The sequence below is a fragment of the Etheostoma spectabile genome, unplaced genomic scaffold (genome assembly GCF_008692095.1).
Source record: "Etheostoma spectabile isolate EspeVRDwgs_2016 unplaced genomic scaffold, UIUC_Espe_1.0 scaffold00569681, whole genome shotgun sequence".
In the NCBI taxonomy this organism is placed as follows: domain Eukaryota; kingdom Metazoa; phylum Chordata; class Actinopteri; order Perciformes; family Percidae; genus Etheostoma; species Etheostoma spectabile.
Genome location: NW_022605258.1, coordinates 12,418 through 19,661, shown reverse-complemented (window position 1 = coordinate 19,661; position 7,244 = coordinate 12,418). Strand labels below are relative to the sequence as shown.

Genomic DNA, 7,244 nt, shown 5'->3' with positions numbered 1-7,244 from the left:
AAATAATTGTATGCTTGTATTGTGAGAATTGTTTGAAAAACCTCTACCTATTGAAATATTCACACACCATACACAATCTATTCGGAACTCTAATTTGGATATTCTAGAACACGTCTTTGTGATGTCACTGACATTTCCTTATGATAGAACTTGTCATCATAGTCGATGTTTACCTTTAGAACACACACACACAGTGGGAAGCTCATTCTTAAGATACTTAAGTGTTGAAGTGTTGGATCTCCATTCACTCGTACTCTGAAGTTATCATGTTAGAAACTTGTTTAACATTATCATGAAGAAAGATTGTGCAAAGACTCTTGTTTCTCCGGCTCTAAGGAGAATCAAGGTAAGTGTGAAATCAAGGCAAATCACACTGTGATCTGTACTGTGGAATAATAAAAAATAACAATTTAAAACATTTAGCGGCTATAATTCACAACAAACTGATGTTTTTCTCATTTGTAGAGCGTAGTATCAGGACGCCAGCGACTGCACATGATGGACCGACTAAGACAATTAAAAGAAAGGCCAAGAAGATCCTTAAGAAAAAGATAAGGGTCCCTAAAACTGAACACCCAAACATGTCGACGTGAGAGGAGTGAAGAGGACACGACTCGACCTTGTTAAGCATGACATGGAGACGGCGTCCTTACTGTTGGGAGTGTATACCTCTATCGTTTTACTGAACACGAGGGTCAGGGCAGTCATGAAATAATTACCCAGATCTTTAACGTAACTTAAAGTATCAATACGTAAGTGATACATAAGTAAAAGTCCTGCAATCAAACATTTTTAAAGTACAAGTACCTTTAGAATCATACCTAAGTACAGTATTTGAGTAAATTATCTTAGTTTCTTCTCCTCACTGGGTTCAAATTTAGTGGATTCATTGTTACAGAAATATCCATCAAATGGGAAATTGGTATATTGAGCTAAATAGACTTTGGTTCACCTGAATTACAAAGGAAAACAAATTTGCTTCTCTCTAGTGGTATCTTTGAAGATAGTTTTGGATTTTCCACTCAAATAAATACCACTAGAGGACAGTGAGAAACACTGTTTTTGATAAAGCCTGGCAGGCTTTTTTAAAAACTTTTATACAGAACCAGGCTTACTGTTTCTTTATATAAGTCAGGGTAACCACAGCTCAACTCCAGCTCCAGCGACAGAGCATAAAAGATTTATATGTACCATTACCGAATGATGGCCTGTTCTGTCATCAATTATTGTAGTGACTGTGTCTGGGACTTTCAACAAGCGACTGTTCCCCTGGGTTTTTTCTCATGTAGAAAGCTGCAATACATCTGTGGATAATGTGAGCAAGAGAGGTGTTAAGAGGAAGGCCGTCGCCGATGGTGAAGGACCAAGCAGGAAAAAGGGAAAATTCAATTCAATTCAATTCAATTCAATTTTTTTTTTTTTTTTTTTTTTTAATTCAATTCAATTTTATATAGTATCAATTCATAACAAGGTTATCTCAAGACACTATACATATAGACCACACTCCAGAATTTACAAGGACCCAACAGTTCTAGTAGTCTCCTCCAGAGCAAGCAACAGTGCGACAGTGGCGAGGAAAAAACTTCCTTTTAGGCAGAAACCTCGGTCAGACCCAGGCTCTTGGTAGGCGGTGTCTGACGGGCGGCCGGGGGGTGGGTTAGAATGAAGAGTGGCAATAACAAAAATAGAAAAATTAGAAGTTTGTAGCAGTTCTTGTGTAGTAGTTCATGGCATAGCAGGACACTGTGCGGCAGGACTAGCAGGGCACTGCAGTGTAGCAGTTGAAAACATGCAGACATCACAGAACGAAGTTGTGTAGCGGGACCAAGGCGACAGCTGTACCCTGATTTTGGAGCCTCTTGATCCAAGGGAACTGCTGGGGAAAAAAGAACTAAGGACTCCGGGGAATGACTTCCAGAGGCTAGGTTAGTAACAAGCATTTTTGGGACATGGATGCACATAAATGAAAAGATGGAAAGATAGAGGCAGAGGAGCTCAGTGTATCAAAATAAGTCCCAGCTGTCTAAAACTATTACAACAAAACCAAAGAGAGACAAGGTAAAGAGAGCTCCCAGCCCGGTCGGGCTAGAAATCTCCCCAACCGGATCGGGCTGTATGCCAAGTCTCCTTTAGCTTTATTATATTCTTGATTATGTGATAGATAAATCTGAAAACTATGTGACTAAAACTACTCCCTAACAATATTCGATTCTATGCCCTAACTATAAGTTTATCAAAAAGGAAAAGTCTTAAGCCTACTCTTAAATGTGGAGACGGTGTCTGCCTCCCGGACCCAAACTGGAACCTGGTTCCACAGGAGAGGAGCCTGATAGCTGAACGCTCTGGCTCCCGTTCTACTTTTAGAGACTCTAGGAACCACCAGTAACCCTGCATTCTGGGAGCGTAGTGCTCTCACAGGGTTGTAAGGTACTATGATCTCTTTAAGATAAGATGGAGCCTGACCATGAAGAGCTTTGTAGGTGTGAAGAAGGATTTTAAATTATATATATTATTATATATATATATATATATTCTAAATTTTACAGGAAGCCAATGCAGACAAGCTAAAACAGGAGAAACGTGATCTCTTTTCCTGGTTCCCGTCAGAACACGTGCCGCAGCATTCTGGATCAGCTGAAGAGTCTTTATGGATTTTTTCGAGCAGCCTGATAGTAAGAGATTGCAGTAATCCAACCTAGAAGTAACAAATGCATGGACTAGTTTTCTGCATCATTTTTAGACAGGATATTCCTGATTTTTGCAATATTACGTAGGTGAAAAAAGGCGATCCTTGAAATTTGCTTTAAGTGGGAATTAAAGGACATGTCCTGATCAAAGATGACTCCAAAGATTCCTCACAGTGGTGCTGGAGGCCAGGGTGATGCCATCCAGAGTAACTATATCTTTGGATAATGCGTCACGGAGGTGCTGGGTCCGAGAGCAATAACTTCAGTTTTATCTGAGTTTAACATTAGAAAATTACAGGTCATCCAGGTTTTAATATCCTGAAGGCACATTGAAGTTTAGCTAACTGATTAGTTTTATCCGGCTTGATTGATAGATATAACTGAGTATCATCTGCATACAATGAAAGTTTATGGAGTGTTTCCTAATAATACTGCCTAAATGAAGCATATATAAAGTGAACAGGATTGGACCGAGCACAGATCCTTGTGGGACTCCATGACTAACCTTGGCGTGCACAGAGGATTCATCGTTAACATAAACAAACTGAGATCGATCTGATAAATAAGACTTAAACCAGCTTAGAGCAGTCCCTTTAATGCCAATGAAATGTTCCAATCTCTGTAATAAGATATAATGGTCAATGGTATCAAATGCAGCGCTAAGATCTAATAACACAAGTACAGAGATAAGTCCTTTGTCTGATGCAATTAGGAGGTCATTAGTAATTTTCACAAGTGCTGTCTCTGTGCTATGATGAACTCTAAATCCTGACTGAAAATCCTCAAATAAGCTGTTGCTATGCAGAAAGTCGCACAGCTGTTTGGCGACTGCTTTCTCAAGAATCTTAGAGAGAAATGGAAGGTTAGATATAGGTCTATAGTTGGCTAAAACATCTGGATCAAGGTTTGGCTTTTTCAGAAGAGGTTTAATTACAGCAACTTTAAAGTGCTGTGGTACATAGCCTGTTAATAAAGACAAATGGTTATATCCAGTAGCGAAGTGTTGACTAATGGTAAAGCTTCTTTAAGTAGCCTAGTCGGGATGGGATCCAAGAGGCAGGTTGATGGCTTAGATGAAGAAATAATTGAATTAAATTGATAAAGATCAAGTGAAGCAAAGCAGTCTAAACATGTATCTGGTTTTACAGCTGTTTCTAAGGTTCCTGAGTTTAGAGATAAGTCAGTGCCAGTTAAAGGCAGGTCTTGGTGAATTTTGCTTCTAATAGTTATAATTTTATCATTGAAGAACCTCATAAAGTTGTTACTACTAAGAGCTATGGGAATACTTGGCTCAGTAGAGCTGTGACCTTCCGTTAGCCTGGCTACAGTGCTGAAAAGAAACCTGGGGTTGTTCCTATTTTCCTCTATTAATGACAAGTAGTACGCTGCTCTGGCATTACGGAGGGCCTTCCTATACGTTTTAAGACTATCTTGCCAGATTAAACGAGAATTTTCCAGTTTGGTGGAGCGCCAGATCTTCTCAAGTTTCCGCGATATTTGCTTTAATTTGCGAGTTTCAGTGTTATACCATGGAGCGAACCGTCTTTGTTTTATTATCCTCTTTTTTAGAGGGGCAACAGAGTCGAGAGTCATTCGTAGCGAGCCTGCTGCACTATCAACAAAATGATCGATTTGGGAGGGACTAATAGCATAGGAGTCCTCCGTTACTTTGTGATTTGGTAATGAATTAACGGAATTGCATCCTTAAATTTAGCTACAGCACTATCAGATAGACATCTTGTATAGAAGGTTTTGCCTAATGGCGTGTAGTTCAGCAGTATAAACTCAAAAGTTATCAAACAGTGGTCAGATAAAAAGGGATTCTGTGGGAACACTATTAAATGTTCAATTTCAACACCATATACCAGAACAAGATCGAGGGTGTGATTAAAAATGTGAGTCAGTTTATGTACACTTTGAGAGAAGCCGATAGAATCTAATAGAGAGATAAACGCAGTGCTAAGGCTATCATTCTCATCGTCCACATGAATATTAAAATCCCCTACAATAATAACTTTGTCCGTTTTTAGAACTAAGTTTGACAGAAACTCTGCAAATTCGGATAAAAATTCAGAGTATGGACCAGGTGCTCGGTACACTATAACAAATAGAACTGGTTGCATTGATTTCCAACTTGGGTGTGAAAGACTAAGAACAAGACTTTCAAATGAGTCATAATTTAGTTTGGTTTAGAGGATAGTAGACTAGAATCGAAGATGGCTGCAACTCCACCTCCTCGGCCAGTGCCTCGAGGAATGTGAGTATTAATATGACTGGGGGGGGTGGATTCATTTAGACTAACATATTCTCCATCACCCAGCCAGGTTTCAGTAAGACAGAAAAGATCAATATTAGAATCTGATATTTCATTTACTAGTACCCTTAGAGAAGAGAGAGATCTGATGTTTAAGAGTCCACATTTAATTCTCCTATTCTTTTGCACTATTGCACTTGTGGTTTTAATTGTTATGTGGTTTTCATGCACAGCTCCCTTCTGTTTACCTTTGATTTAAATAATTTGAATGGTGGGGGGCAGACACCGTCACTATGGGGTTTTACTAAGTAAACCTGGAATAAAGGAGCAGAGAATGTGTGTTAGACTGGACTCTGCCTCCTGGTCCCAACTATGGATTGTCAAGGATTAGGTCCACTAATCCGACCTGAAGGAGACAGGGTTTGGCTTTATGTTAGCATGATTTACATTAGGTGTAGTAATATTACATTATTGGTGTTCCTTACAACTGTGTTAAAACAAAATGTGCTTGTTTGTCTGTTTAGCAAAATGTAAGGCAAATACATAGAGCAGGATCAGCTGGGCCAGGGAGGATGTGGATCTGGTTTGCCGGATATCGCAGAGCAGATAATTTACCTGTAAGTGTTACACACACATCTTGAACATGGCCTAACAGGCTAAGGTAAACTACTGGAGGATCGTGTGTGTGTGAATGTGTGTGTGTGTTTTTGGGAAAACACAGGCCATGTTTGACAGCCTTCAGGCATACAACCCTCCTCTCCAATCCCTCATTTCTCTCCTTTTGTCTCTCAGATCATACTGACACAGCTTATTGAGGCAGCAATTGAACTTGAGACCCAGTGATCTTTCAACGAGAAATCAAGGTGGAAAATATTCTGATCGAGACGGTTCAGATGTCCCTCGCATTCGCCTTATCGACTTCGGACTGAGCTGCTTCGCCAAGAAAGGATCCTTCTACCGCAATTTCTACGGTAAGGAGTCTAGCATCTACTCCTTCTGTTCACAAACTTACTTATCTATGACTCTTACATTTAGACAAGCTTCTCCTCCGCCTCATCCTCGCCATGGTTTTTAATATCTGTGTATTGTAGGTACCGCTTCTCACATCCCTCCCGAGTGGTACAGTCATTGCATACAGGCCCAGCCCCACCACAGTGTGGCAGCTGGGAGTGGTCCTGTTTGAAATGCTCCACAAAGTTCCATTTGAGACCACCAAGTTCCTTGGAAACAAGCTGAGAATCAGCAAAAAGCTGTCCAAAAGTAAGAAAAAAAGCATACACAAACATGTCAGCAGGCACAAATCTGTTCATTTTAGTTCACATGTGATGGATCACTATATCCGTCATCTCTCCAGACTGCCAGGATTTTTTGAGAATGTCTTTGACCGAAACCCCCCAGCAGCGTCTTACCCTGGAGCAGCTCCAACTTCACCCATGGCTCAGATAAACCAGCACTACACATACACACACACACACACACACACACACACACACACACACACACACGCTAAAAGTCCACAAATGTATCCAGTGCCATACATAAGTGTCATCAAAGTACTAATGCTGCTTTTTCTTTGACAGAAAAACGGATGTGAGAAACTGCTGCTTGACATAATTAATCTGACTTATCTAATTGGACTGAATATTGAACTTTTTACAGTAATTGGCCTTTGTTTTGCTGATCCTGTAGCACCCCCAGACATCCCAGGAGAGGGGATCTCTCTTCGAATTGCCTTTCCCGAGGTTTCTTCCCATTTCTGCTAGCCTCAGAATTTTGGGGAGTTTTTTCTTGTCTTCTTAGAGAGCTTGGGCCGGGCTAAATAGGCTGTGAGAGCCTATTTAGCTGTTATGTAATAGTCTAAAATCTGAGCCATAACAATAAAGTTCAAATAAAATCAAAACCCAATGAATTCATTTTTTCATCATACTCATCTAATTGCATTTTAAGTTAAATAATAAATTAAAAAAGAGTGACATAAAGAAAACAAAAATGGTTAAGACACTAGGGCAGGAAAACATAATAAATAGGGATAATCTAAAGACAATCGTTTAAGAGATTATGAGAAGCTCCAGAGCTGAAGGGCAGGTTAAGGTAATTTGCCATTTAGCATTAAGCTTTTTTTTATATGTAAATTTAACATTTTCCAATTAAGAAGTGCAATGTGTGATACGTCTGTATTATTTGTTTTAAAAGAATGAATAGGCCTACATTGACATGAACCAGCTCATAGTTCGACAAACATAACAGAGACCACACATTGTTAAGGATTAAATTAAAACCACCTTATAAAATAGGATAAAACA

At 39.6% G+C, this 7,244-nt stretch overlaps 1 pseudogene; it reads left to right on the top strand.

The window, feature by feature from the left end:
• The first annotated feature begins 249 nt into the window (after positions 1-249).
• Positions 250-6,413, top strand: LOC116685234 (serine/threonine-protein kinase SAPK1-like; annotated as a pseudogene).
• Positions 6,414-7,244: the final 831 nt, after the last annotated feature.